We start from the raw sequence: 14891 nt of genomic DNA on the forward strand, positions 1-14891 counted from the left end.
TTTCGTCAGTGGGACCCAATTCCTAGCCAGGCCAATATTTTTCTTTTATTATTTATTTATTTTATTTTTTTTCTATAAATTTTTTTATAAGAGCAAATATGGTTTTTCAATTTGAGACTTCAGATGGATTATTTGGGAACCCGGCCCAAATTGACCCGACCGACCATTTCCGACCATTGATTTTCAAACAGCAGTCGAAGAATCTCTATAAACAAGGGGAGGATTTTGACCGGGATTTTTAAGACCCATCTACGGCCACGACCAGTGGGACCGGCTCTTCAAACCCTTCTTCCGCTGCTCCGATGATCCTCTTAGGGTACCCTGGTTTGAATCGTAGCGACAGAGCTGGTGGAGGCGATGACGAATCGGCCACTCTAGGGTCTCGACTTCCACCTTTTGCATCTATCAATCGTCTCTCTTATTCTTGGGATTCACACCGGTTGGATTCTTCCCGACAGTTTACTGAAACCCTTATGAGCAGTCCATTGTTCCTTCCTATGTGTGACAAAAAAGACGTAAGTAGCTCTCAAATTTTGTGCAGTTCCTGATCCAGAACACTGATTTCCCTGTTATTGGAGGAGATGGACCTCCTCTTATTGGCTAGCCAACATCTTGAACGAGCTTTATGGATTCGATGGGACCTCGCCTAGTAAGTATCTTTATTTTACTTTACTTTTATTTTTAAACCTTTCAAATATATCTCATCACCCTTTTTTTATTTTTTGTTTTCACATGGATGGTATCTTTTCTTTTAGCACAGTTAGTTTGAAGTAGGGTTTAATCCTGTAACCTAGTGTTATGATTGGGGGAAAACGGAAGAGTTCGACTAAGTCATTTTATGTGGAGGGAGGTAGGGAGAGAGGTGATCACTTTGTAATCATCCTGTATTTATAGTTGTAATGTGGAATAAAAAAGCAAGTATCCAGAAACAACAGTTTAGAATGGACCCACGAACTAAAAAAATCTTTCTAGAGTTCATCAACTAAAATGTTGGTTTTCTGCCTCCTAAGAGGAAAACATGTAGGTACCTAGGTTCAAAATTTCAGGTTGCGATGCTGGTTGAGACCAAAATTTCGTGGAAACCTGATAATTTTGCCTGCAATGGTGGAAACCTTGGTTTTGACCCCCGAAACTATGTTTTTTTTAATCTGATTTTTTGTGTATGTCCTATTTTTGACATTTCTAAAATATTCAAAGAATTAGTTTCATTAAAAAAAAAGAGTAATATTTATGGTGTTGATCCAAGTTTGCTTGTATGCGTTGACTAAATTTGTACTACATATATAAGTTGCTAACTAAACATGTAAAATACATAAGTAAAAAAAAAATCATAATATAGAGGATGCAAAACAAATAATAATGTTACATGATTGAGATTTTATCTCTCACCACTCAAGTCCAGGCACAGTGTCTAGGCGGTTCCAGTACACGGGCTGCGTACCACTACAGATATCATAGTCGCTTCTCCAAATGCTCCATATATGAGTCCCATGACATGTTTTGGGCACAATTATTTTGCAAGTCCATCACTAGCCATCTGTAAGACTCATCATCAGCATCTCCTAGGTATCACAACCTAGGGAATGGCTCACTCAAACTGATAGGGTGTGAAGGTGGCATGGATACTCGAAGAGGCTATCAACGAAAGATGACCCACCGCCTGAGCTACCCACATGTCCAAATGAAGTAGAAGATCCACCATATCCAAATGAACCGGTGCTCTTGAAAGATGGTCCAGTGATTTATACGTCATATAATGGATACTCATAATGCGATGCAACTAATCCGACACTCTCAAAGCCACTATCTCCATCATGTACTAGACTAGGGCTTTAGCCAATGGATTCTGGTGCACTACTCTCTCCCAAACTCATGGTTTCCATTGTGCCGAACAAGCTGGATATATTCATGCCTTGCCCCATCCCAACTGCCTCATCTTCAAGTTTGAACCTACGATGTGGTCCTCGATTATAGCCTCTCCATTGTTGTGAACTGTGATGTTCATCTTGCGCGGCATGGGTGAACTCAGTCTCCCTTGTGAATCTGATCAGTGATGGTTGTGGCATCGGGTCCTAATGCATGCTATCCTCCTCTTGTAGGGCTACTAATCTATCATTGTCATCATACCCCCATCATCACCACCACCACCACCACCACCACCAATCATAGACTTGGGTTAGGTCAGGGGTCGAGTGGAAGACGATGAAGGTGACCAATGCTCTTCTTCATCATTTCCAGCACCAGGGTGGGACTCAAATGGACGTGGTGTCTCTGAGTGAACTTTGTCCTCTTTTGACATATATTCATTGACGTCAACATCCATTTGTGAAGCAATATGACTACTAGGCCAACCACCAGACTCATCTAAAAGCGGCTCACCATTGATCTCTAACCCACTCATAAAGGGAATCTTTATTATCGTCATCCATTTGAAGATATCGGCAAGCTCGATTTTGGGCTAGTATCATTCTCCATGCCAAGGTGTATGTGCTCTTCTTTTAATCTCATATTATGATACACATACACTAGGTCCAACAGCCGCACAATACCCAATCGGTTGCGTCTTTTCACTTTCTTGGAGTGTATGAGGTGGAAAGTACTCTAATTGGTCTTGCACCCAGTGGCAGAACATGTTTGGGATAACACTTTAATTGCTACATTGGACACGTTAGGTGAGTCTCTTCCATATTGCACCCATTGTTCAACTGCATAAAATCATAGAAGACTGTTACATGACACTGTGATGGTGCATATCTAAATATGAACGAAAAGAATAAGGTCATTGGACCAGCCAGCAACAGTGCCTTCCCGACCTGCAACAGTTGTTGCCCGGTCAAAACTCCCAGTACCATCCCTGAAGGCTTTCATTTGTATTCGTTCAAGTGTTTGGTACCAATGTTAGCAACTTAGCGTTAATATCCTAAGTTAATAATTGCATCATCTATTAACTACCACACTCACCTTTGTATTGATAATATTTTTTGCCGTTGGATTTGCCTCAACATTCTCCACCATGGCGTGAACTGCATCTATGAGATCAGTTCTCAATGCAAGCCTATGCTTGTATTGGTACTTTGGATTTAGATAGTATACTGAAGAGAAATAATACAAAATAAGGAGTAAGCAAGTAAAGGTCAAAATTTACAAGTTCAAGTAAGGTGAATAAAGTTAAACTAACCAGCCCTATGGAGAGGATGCATGAGTTGTCTCTCCCTAGGTCTTTGATTATTGCAAGGAACTTCTTGTTACCCTTTTTGTACACTGCCTCCACCTCCATCTTCATCATATCTATTGCTTCCCATATGATTGGTAAGGTGGGTTTCTTCTGTGATTCGACCAACCTCAAGATGCTGATGATCGAGTCTAATATCTTCATCGCCTTCTTGAGATTATCCCAGAACTTTTCACTAGCAATAGTTGCCTAAGCCATTCCGCCCCTAAGAAGTAGACCCCTCCCAATTAAACGTGTCGATACCCTCACCACGGCTATCAGTTTCCTTCATACTATAATGACAACCATGCAAGCTTCTATTGATCGACCAGTGGCTTCAGATAGAGGAAAGGGTCCTAGACAATATGGGGAGGAAAGAGTCCTATACAATATGAGGATTCTTCTAACTCGATCCCACATGATCTACCACCACCACAATGTCATACACCAACAATACCACCACCACCATCATATGGAACTGGTCTCTATGATGATTATGGAGCTGAAAAAGCAGCAAAACTGGATGTCCTCAATTTTTATGGGGATATCTAGAACTGTACCTTGACTTGATTTACAGTTTGGAGACATTTTTCGGATGATACTGGTTGACTGAGGCCATAAAGGACATCCAATAACTAGGGTTTTTTAGTTTCAGATTCTTTTCATTCTGGTTTTACTTGTGGTTTGGTTCAGTAGTTTGGGTCAGTTTTTAGTGGTCATATGATCCCTTATCTTTTATGTTACACTCAAGGATTAAAGTATCAGTATCGATATCAGTCGGCCAAAATTAAGATACGTATAAGAGAGTATCGTATCGTATTGGAGATATACTAAGATACGCTAAAGATACACATGTAAATGGATAGGAAACACTTTCTTATACACTTTTGCATAACAAAATAGTTAAAAATAGTTATATATAGTATGCGTTATACATAAGCACTAAACACAAAATGAAGGGTTTTGCATAAAAAAATAGTTAAAAATAGTTATATATAGTATGCGTTATACATAAGCACTAAACACAAAATGAAGGGTGTCCCAAACGACAATTCCATTAATGCGAATGGGTCAAGGCATTATCTTCTCGAATGAGTGTGAGCTAACACCGGAGGTGGAAAAGTGAGTTCGGGATTCAAGTAATTCATCCCATCTCGTACTCTACCATATCCAATTGTTGCCCCTGTTGCCAGACCCTAAAAACATAATGAGTGAAATAGAAATGAACACAACATTTAAGGTCAATTGTGAGACGATTAAATTGAAAGTAAATTGGCACACAAATTGAGGCATGGAGGACAACCGACAAGGATTCAGTAGGGGAGCAAGAAACATAACATTTTTTGGAGATTGTAGATAGGGAGCCAGTGGAAACTCAGACATTATCCTTACCCGACAAGGCAGATGAATGCAGAACATATCTGAGGAGCTAGTCATATGGTCAGAGGCTCCAAAGTCAAGAAGCCAAGACGGATTAGATGTTAAAGAAACAAGGAGGATTACCTAATTGGGTGGTGCCAATCCTCTTGTTGAATCATATTATATACCTGAAAGAGAGTAAAAAATGTATCTTTGCTAAGGATCTGCACACAGATCTGATAATATTTTGGATATAGGCCAATGAGGTAGTCATATAGCCGTTCCATTTCATGTTGCTTTTGGAATGTAGTAGCATTAGAAGTGCAGACCATAGGGATAGGGTGATAGAAATCAAATTGCTGCATAAATTGTTGAGAGCCGCATAATATGCAGAAATAGACAGATCCTTCTGAGTGGTCTCATGAGTCTAACAGAAAAGCTCATAATTCTGAGCATAGTTATTGGACTGAGCATACATATGCTCTCAATGAGCCTCCCATAATTCCTTTGCAGAGTTGAAAAGAAGAAAACTTGGATTGATAGATTGGTCCATAGAATACAGCAAGAAGGATATGATAAGGGCATCATTAGCCAACCAATTATTTCGTGCAGTAGCATCAGTTGGGATTGGGGTGTCACTAGTTATGTATCCCAAAAAACTATTTCCCCTAATTCTAAGGAGGCAAGCCCATGACCATGCAAGGTAGTTGATTCCATTCAACTTGGTGGGTTCCTAGGCTCCCAGTTGGAGAGATGTGTAGTAAGGAGAAGTTTCAAGATGACTTTGATCACTACCCCCAAGAGAAGAACGCACAAGTAGGGGAGTGGAGAAGTACATCACAAATAGGGTACGGGGCAAGATCGTAAGTTGCTAAAACAAACCAACAAAGATGAAAAATACCATAGAGATGCGGCAAGGAGTTACAAAAAATTGTAGGCAAGATGAACACTAGCCTATCATATGGCGACAAGGCCGATATAACCCAAATGAGATCAATAGAGGCCAATAAGGTCTTAACAAGGTACAACGAGGTAGTGGGGAGTGTTGTGACCTAGGTGGATATCATGTGTACTTGTCATTGAGGCAATGAGTTGCGATAGTCAGTAAAAAAATCAGAGGCCAATGGTGTTTAACATTGTGCGATATGCATAAATACATGTTCAATCGACCATGTTAGACCAAGTGGGAGGCTAAAGCCTTGGGGTAGTGGATGGTGGTTGGATTCTTCTTTAGTCGCAATGGAATAGAAAAATTCACAAAAAGGATTGGGCTCTGATACCAAGTTGAGAAGTAAATATTAGGAGAATAAAAAACGACTTGGCTTATCAATGATTGGTAGAGGCCCACTTTATTTATAGATGACAAATAATACGAATAAGGTATGTTAAGTGAGGATGACTCATCCTAACATACACACATGTGATACATGTGACACATTAACAATTGTAATCCTTATCCTTGATAGTTTTCAAGGAGAAAATCATGAAGTTTTCTTGTAGAATGAAAGCAACCCTCGGTTTTGTTGGGCGGTTTTATGAAGAAAATTCTAGAAACCTTGAGGAACCACGGACACCACTGCCCATGATTAATTGACTATAGACCTTCATGTCCACATTTGTACCTCAACATAACTTTTTAATGTCCACTATGGCCTTGGGTGGGTTTTTAATGTCCATTGAATTATTTTGGAAAGAAATGAAGACATTAGTTGTGGATGGGTTTAGGTTTGTTGATGTATAACGTCCATGTATACTAATAATTTGTAGAGTATCTTGTTTTTAACTTTAAACGCATGTATTTAGGTAATAATCATTCTATTTATTTGTATATATTCCTCTTTTTCTAGCCCCATAATTTTTAAATCTAAACGTTTAAAATCCGTATTGATCGTTTTCATTTTTTTTGGCCGTTTTCGAAATATTTGTCAATATTTTTTACCATCCCATTCATGTCTTGATACTGAATCCTTTTTTCTTTTGCCATTTCCATTTTAACTAACTATGGTATGAATTGAAGTGTTAATAGATCTGCTTTGCAAATGAACTTTGATCAGTGAAATCGAGAAAAATATAAATAAGTTTTTTTGATAGTTCTATGTTTTTATTTTGTGATAGGCACCTTTCAGGTATACATTGTATTGAGATTGATGTTATTTTGTTAGTGCGATCATAAGGGTAGTTTGGGTGTATGCACGAGTTATTAAAGTTTTAATGTAATGACTTAATTTCAGGGGTATACTTGTCCAACTCCTGTTACTTTTTTAATATATATTCACTGATGCGCTCACGGTTAGGGATTCACACAAATCGCGAGCCTCTTTCTTTGGCCATCAACACATCTCTTTCCTTCTTTCTTCTTCTTTTCTCTCCTTTCTCTCTTCTTCACTTCTTTCTCTCTTGAGGAGGAACTGGTAGGTTGTTTCGGATTGATCAGTGAATACTATATAATTCCCTCTTCTCTGTTTTGAAAGTAACCTTAGGGTTTCTTTCTTTTGTGTTGTGTAGCAACCTATGCTCCCCTATTATGTAATGAAACCCTAGTTTGTACTAACATGAAAAACTAGGGTTTCTGCTGCTGTTCTTGTTTGGATGTTGATGAAGATTGTGAAAGGCACACTGTCATCACTTGCGGTTGTTGGATATGAGTGAAAAGAGGCCCCTTTCTTCTTCCTGCACAGAGTTGTTTTCTATTGACTCTCCTGCGATGGATTTTTATTCCTTGGCTGCTGTTCCTTTTCTGTTTTAAAGCATGTGGATGTTACCATGATATGTATATGACTTGTGTCTTACAATTTCTTGAAGATCAGATTTCTCCTTATGCAGGTTATTAGATACTTGCTATTTTTATGGATGTTATTTATATTGATTGAAGGGGGCAAGTTACTTATTTCCTATTTGTTTCCTAATAGGTATTGCTATTGATACTCTTTTTCTGCTCTAAAAGTTCCCCTTTCTTGGTCTATACCGATAGATTGGTATTCACAACTGCACACACTTTTTCTTCAATCAACAACTTTGGGTCTTCTTCTCTTACAACATTCAACTCATGTGGTTGTGGATGCCATATCATATCCTCTACTGGCGGTGGATATAGGTAGTAAAACTAAGTTCCATTGTTGGGACTTGGCCTCCAGCATGGGTTCGTTAGAGGCCAAATCCCAATACTTGGAACTTCGTATTATTGACAGTAGAGGGTGTGATATGGTATCCACAACCTCATGAGTTGAATCTTATAAGAGAAGAAGAGCCAAAGTTGTTGGTTGAAGAAAATGTGTTTAGTTGTGAATTCCAATCAATCAGTATAGAACAAGAAAGGGGAACTCTCAGAGTAAAAAGAGTATCAATATCAACCCCTATTAGGAAAAAAATAGGATATGGATAACTTGTTCCCCTTCAATCAATATATAGCATCCATAAAAATTACAAGTATCTAATAACTTGCACAAGTACGAGGTAGGTGGAATGAATATATATATATATATATATATATTGGTCTGGTATCTATGGGTTGCCTCAATCTACGATCAAAGCTTTGGAATCTCTTATGTTTGCTTTCCTTTGGAAACGCTCTGATCACTCAAAATTTCTTCGGCCCATAAGCTGATCAAAATCTGCCTTCCTAAGTCTGAGGGAGGTTTGTTATTGAGGCACATAAAAGATGTCAAATCAGCTTGGATTATCAAGTTGATTTGGAAGGTCACTTCCAGGGAGAAAAATGTTAGGGTGAATTGGGTTTATTTGGGTCTCCTTCTATCTCACTCTATTAGGATGGTCCTTGATTTATCAAATCTTCCTTGGTCTGGCGCAAGATTTTATCTGTTCGATCCCTTGTCATAAAGGGCTATCACTTCTAAGAATGTGATGGATCTACAACTTCTCTCTGACTTGATCATTGGCATCCTTTTGGTATTCTCCTCCATCAGATTCCAGCTAGAGCTATTTATAAGTGAAGGTTCTTGGGTCCCCTTGAATTCCTCTCATTTGTCACTTGCTTGCGTTTGGAATATATTGCCTCCTATCAAACCTAATGGTGGAAACTGTGGTCTCTCATCACTTTGGGTGCTTTTGGTTCTAAAGCTGCTTAGGAGTTAATCAGACCTTGGGTAGATTCTATTACTCGGAATTAGTTCATCTGCTTCATGCACCACATCTCCCGACATAGTTTCACTACTTGGAGAGCTCTTTCAAATTGTCTGCCCACCCTATCATTCCTCATTCATTGCTAGATCTCGGTCTCCCCCTCCTTCACCTTCTGTTGAAGTGGTATAGAGGATACTAATTATCTCTTTTTTGATTGCCTCTTTTCCTCTTTTCATCTGGAAAGGGGTTCTGGACAAATGCTGACCTAGGAGTCGTCAGATTCTCCCCTTTCAACTGGAGTGGATTTTGGTTGATATAACCTTTGGAGGCTCTTCTATTGTGACGTGGTGGGTAAACTTGCTTTCAATGCCTCCATCAACCAAATTTGGATGGAGAGAAACATCAGAAAATGGACCTCTAACTCTCAGCCTCTCCAAAAGATTTGAGATTCCTTAAAGGAAAGCCTTCTACCATTGCTACTTTTGGTATTAATTCCCCCAAGGAACAGGCATATTGTTGTCTCCTGGGGTTTTCCTCTATCTTGTCTACAAGTCACCCTTTTAAGGGTTGAGACTGTTGTGTATTTTTTTCCCCTTTGGGGTATTGTATTTTTCTTCTCCTCTTTGGTAATGAATTATATTATTCACCCCCACACCCCATAAAAAAAAATTCCCCAAAAGTAGAGCCTAATCAAGTGGACAGATCAGGTGCTATGAAGATAACCTCAGGTCTGAAAAGAACCTGAAAACAGAGCATCCACAGGGACTTAGAGAAAACCAGAAACAAGGGATCAAACCACCAAAAGATTCTTAAACCAGGACTGAGTCTCCCTCCAGGTACATACAATCAGTTCTCAAAAAATCAGAATCATCACCTGGTAGAGTAGGATTTAATAGCAACTTCAATACTTGCAGAAAAATCCCCAGAATCTGGAATAGCAGTCATTATTTGGTATGAATCTGAATTCCAGATCTAAACAGCCTCATGAAAGCCAAAGTAGTAGTCGACAAAGGCCCTAGTTTTTTTTTACATATATATATATATATATATATATATATATGTCACCATAAGTTAGGGCAGAACTTGTAGATGGGCAACACAGGTTGCTGCAACCAGGGAACTAAGCAGTCCTGTAATGGACTAAAAAACAGTGATTGAAAGAAGAGAAATTACCAGGTTTTAATGCTCTGATACTGTGTAACAGTATCAAGGATTAATAAACAGTAAATCACATAAGATAGAGAAGAGGAAGAGGAAGAAGAATGAGAGAAGAACTATCAGTGCCATGCTCTAGCAGTCCCCCTTTAATCAATATAAATAACCCAACCCAATTACAGTAATATAGAAAATGAAACAAATAACTTGTCCTAATCTAACAAGGAAATAGCAACCTGGACTAATTAGGAAATGAATAAAGACATGATAAGAAAGACACCTGACCAAATCTAACCATATAACTAAGCCACACACCAAGTCAGGCAAGAGGAGAAACTCCTACATTGTGGAACACATATCCCTTTTGCACCCCTGTGGTATAAAGGGTCCAGGGAACATTCTTAACATTCTCAAAATATTTTTCTGGATTTTACAAAAAAAAAAATTAGATTTTTTACACATTTGTTGTAATTTTTGCAGCATTATGTCCAATTTCTCACCCAAAATAATAATAATAATAATTTACAGGTTTTTTTCCTCCTATTTTGATTTTACAAATTTTTTAATTTTTTTGGACCTTTTTGTTTTTCAATTTTTTTGATTTTCTTTTATTCATTGGGTTTTGTGACCTGGGCTGCATTAAAGGCACATTGGCAATTCTCTTCACCAAGAGGAAGCAAGGGATCTAAGCATCTAACTACAGAATTTAAAGTTATTATTGTCTTACTTCATGAAACTGTTTTGGAAGAGTTAACCAAGAGATTGTTTTGCACTTGTGGGGTGCAAACTATTTATGTTAGCATAGAGAAATGCCGTACAGTTTGTTTCTGAGATACACTGAGCTATTGTAATTTTTTATGGGGTTTATCTGATTAAACATGGAGGAGACCGCAGACTAAAGTTTCTCTTGTAGGAATTAATCTCTTTCCATTAATTCTGCCCGTCTTTATGAATGTTTCAGTAGTTCCTCTCTTTTTGAGAACTTGATGGGTTATCATTGGGAGTCCTTGACAGCTGATCTGGCTCATGAACTGATGGGTATTCAGATAATGATATGTGATGTCTTCCTTTAATTTCATTGCTGAGCACAAGGTCACGGGAACATATTAATCAAATGTGACAGTTCTTAAGGTTATGTTGCAGACCTAATGGAGTTATTCAATTTTGGATGGGTGCAAGGAATCATTCTAGCGGAAATGAGAATGCTAAGATGGATGTGTGGGAAAACTGGAAGAGATAAGGTTAGGAATGATCATATTAGAGTAGACCTGGGGGTTGCCCCAATTTCTGACAAGCTTCGAGAATACCATTTGAGGTGGTTCGAACATGTTCAGTGAAGGCCACCTGATGCACCGGTAAGGAGGAGTGACTTGATTCAGATAGAAGGATACAAAAGAGCAAGAGGCAGACCTAAAATGGCCATAGGAGAGGTTGTGAAGAAAGATATGCACAAATTAGGTCTAGTCCCATGTATGGTTTCGAATAGAGCATATTGGAGGGCTAGGATCCAGGTAGCGGACCTGCTTTAGTTATGTTCTACTTTGCTAGTGGTTATCAATCTGTCCCCATTTAACGCCTTTTATTTTCTCTTCCTTTGTCTTTATTGGATCATTGGATCCATGTAGCTGACCCCCATTAAGTTGGGACAAGGTTTTGTTGTCCTGGTAATGTAGAGGGAGTTTTATGATATGAACATTTGGCATTTGATGCTGATGGTAAGCTTCCTTGCTTGACTATTGTTTACTTGCAATGTGGTGGAACAGAACAATTCATGAGACATAAAGGGCCCATCATAAATTTTTGTTTTTAGAAACAGAAACAGAAACAGAATTGAAGGTGTTTGATAAGCCATGTTTTTGGAAGTCGATGGTAACCAGCGAAAGAATGGCCAGACTTGTTTCGCCTGGGTCGTTTCTTAAACCATAAATAGATAGAAATTTCAATTTTAATTTCTAAAAACAAGTGAAATGAAACAGTTTTATCAAACGTTTTTTGTTCCGTTTCTGCCATTCCAGAAATGGCAAAAACACGTTTCTTGAAACGTTATCAAACGGACCCAAAATAGATTCTTGTACTTCTTGTAAAGTGACTGTGTCTAAACTGAAGTGTTTATAGATCTACTCTGCAAATGAACTTTTGGGCTAAACAATTGAGAATGGTTTTATTATGTTAGTGCTATCATAAGGGTGGTTCGGTGTATGCATGAGTTCTCAAGGTTTTTTATATAATGACTTAAGTTTAGGCACATACTTGCCAATCTCCTATTACTGTTTTAATGTATATTCACTGTTGTGCTCACACTCAGGGATTAACCCAAACCTTAAGCCTCTTTCTTTGGCTATCGGCACATCCCTTTCCTTCTTCTCTCTCTCTTGAGTAGGACTGGTAGCTTGTTTCGGGTTAATTAGTGAATACTATATTATTCCCTCTTCTCTGTTTTGAAAGTGATCTTAGGGTTTCTTTCTTTTGTGGTGTGTGGCCATCTATGCTTCCCTATTATGTAATGAAACCCTAGTTAATACCATCTGAAGGAGAAATAACCACTTACCGACAATATTGGAATCCAGCTGTTGGATGTGGCTGAAACTGATATCTATGGAAGGTGAGAAGGTTCAATGGTGGAACCACCCTCAAACGATTGGCTGATTCTGTTGCTCAGATGATGAGTTGGTGAAGTCTAAAATACACAACAATGCAGATCTAACAGAAGAGGTGCCATAGGCAAGGATTAAGGTATCGGTATCGATGATTGTATCGGTCGGCTAAATTTAAGATACTTATCGTATATATTGTTAAGATATGTTAAATATATGCATAGAGATAGTAGTTTTTCTTCGGAAGGATTCAATAACCTTCTCTCATAGTTTCATAGTATGACTTATTAGTTTTATGCCTCTATAGTTATTTTAGTTTTGGATATTCAATTTATAATTTTAGACTAAAACTACAGTGCTTCTCTTCATTCATTTGACATTTTTCTGGTACTCGTAGTCTTGTAAAAAAATGTTGGTTAACCATGATACCCCACCTAATCATAGGCTCTTTCACACTTCTATTGAGACTTCTTTTGGACTTGGTGTCTTCTTTGCTTTCATCTTTCTTAAAGAATCTTTAATTTCAGCTACTTTAATCTTTCGTATATATCTATTCCGTGTGGTGTCTTGGTGAATAATGCAATCTTCCAAGCTAATCATACTTGAGCTATCTTCATTTAGTAGCTTACAAAAATGCTCACTCCATGTCTTTATCCTTTATTAGCACTCTACCATCAACTTTAATACAACTGACATGATTGAAATTTCTGCTCTTCATTTCTCTTCTATTAGTGTTTTTTTAGACTGTTTTTTTCCCTTTCATTTGTGTTTAGATTATTGTAAAGTCATCATATTTCTTCCATTTTCCAGTCTTCCTAACTTCGTTTTTGACAACATAAAATCTCTATTTACCTTTTACCTCTTAATTTAGTCATTTGCGAAGTCTTAAAACTATCTTTCTTAGACTTAATAACTTCCAATAGCTTTTCATCCCACCACCAAGTCTCCCTATGGATCCGATGAGTGCCTTTTGATTCTCCTATGATTTCTTTAGTGATCTTAATACGAGATGTCATCTCAGTCCACATCATATTGGTGTCTCACACATAATCCCACTTTCCTAATTTGACCACTTTATCATTAAATTGATGCAAGGCATCTCCTTTTAATCTCCACCATCGTACCTGAGTGCATATAGGCTTCCCTATCCTATGTATCTGTGAACTAGACGCATATCCAAGGCCATTGATCTATGTTGAGAGGTTAGGCTCTTCCCAATTATAATCTTGCAATCTTTACATGGCAATTTGTCGAACCTTCTAATTAAGAAGAAAGTGAGATAATCGACTCACATTTGATTTGAATTGAAGTAAAGTGAGATAACCAGTTCATTGATAAGGTGAAGTGTATCTAAACAAAACCAAGATAGAAAAAAGAGCTTGTCAACAGTAGGTGTGGTTGGAAGTCATGTCAAAACGACTACGTTGATTTCACTTCTCTTATAACCAAATAAATCTCCGGGCTCTATGGGTCGCATTTGGGAAACAAAGGGAAGGGAAGCGCAACTAAATAAGTAACTAAAATAAATACTCTTCTAATCAGTAATATGATTGTATTACTACTTCTAAAGCATTTTAATTGCGGTAGGCCTTTTCTTGCTGGGCGTGCACCTTACTTGAGTAGGGCCTCATGGAGTTGCTTGTTTGTTGTCAGCTACTATGCATCCTTGCCTACCTATCCACGAGTATTTGATGCATGGGTGGTAAGTGGATGGCACAACGCGATGATCGTGCATCTTGGGACGACCAATAAGAGCGTTGTAAGATGCATCAACATCTATGACTAGGCGTTCGGAGAGTGCTTTGATGTCGCTATTCAGAGAGTATGTAATTATCTGGTGACCCAACCATGACTTTTAGGCTTTAAAGTTTAAACTAAGCTCAGTGAAGACATGCCCATTGAGAGCCCATGGATCACCCAACTCTAATGGGCCTACTAGGCTTGGTACTGCACAGCTCTCTACTAGTCCAGTGACTCCAGTCTTCAGATCTCCTTCTTTAACCATGTAAAGATGCTGGACTCTTCAGACTCCAAATTTCCACTGTTACACACTTAATTTGAAGAAAGAAAGTTCTCCACACCTACATGGTCAAGGTAACTGAAGAATTCAAGCCAAACGAAAAAAGATATTAGGGATGGCATGTAACTTGGAGTGATGGATAGTAGTAAACTTCCATACAATTTCTATGTAAGTTTTGAGTTGCAGCTTCCAATTATTTTTCCCATTTAACATATTTATTAGATTATATGTGCATTATCTTTCCCCTGAAGCCATGATTAGAAACAAAATTGTGTTGCAACAGAGTGAAAAGCTTCACAAGCATGGCATGTCATAGTGAAAGAGTACCACAGCTAAGAAGTAAGAACCTGGATGGTAAACCTCTCTCCCCCTTATATAAAAAAAAAAAAAAGACGCTTAAATGGGTAGATGAGTACACTAGCTTCTTACAAGAGAAAGTTTTCTTTCACCACTAGGGTGAGGAGGAATCGCC

General features: G+C 38.2%; 1 long non-coding RNA gene across 1 annotated transcript; it reads left to right on the top strand.

Annotated features, from left to right (window-relative positions):
- The first annotated feature begins 260 nt into the window (after window positions 1-260).
- LOC122069153 lies at window positions 261-14631 on the top strand. The gene is made up of 2 exons (XR_006137379.1): window positions 261-649; window positions 14053-14631. It is a non-coding gene; the product is annotated as an uncharacterized LOC122069153 (long non-coding RNA).
- Window positions 14632-14891: the final 260 nt, after the last annotated feature.

The sequence above is a fragment of the Macadamia integrifolia genome, unplaced genomic scaffold (assembly GCF_013358625.1).
Source record: "Macadamia integrifolia cultivar HAES 741 unplaced genomic scaffold, SCU_Mint_v3 scaffold538, whole genome shotgun sequence".
Classification (NCBI taxonomy): domain Eukaryota; kingdom Viridiplantae; phylum Streptophyta; class Magnoliopsida; order Proteales; family Proteaceae; genus Macadamia; species Macadamia integrifolia.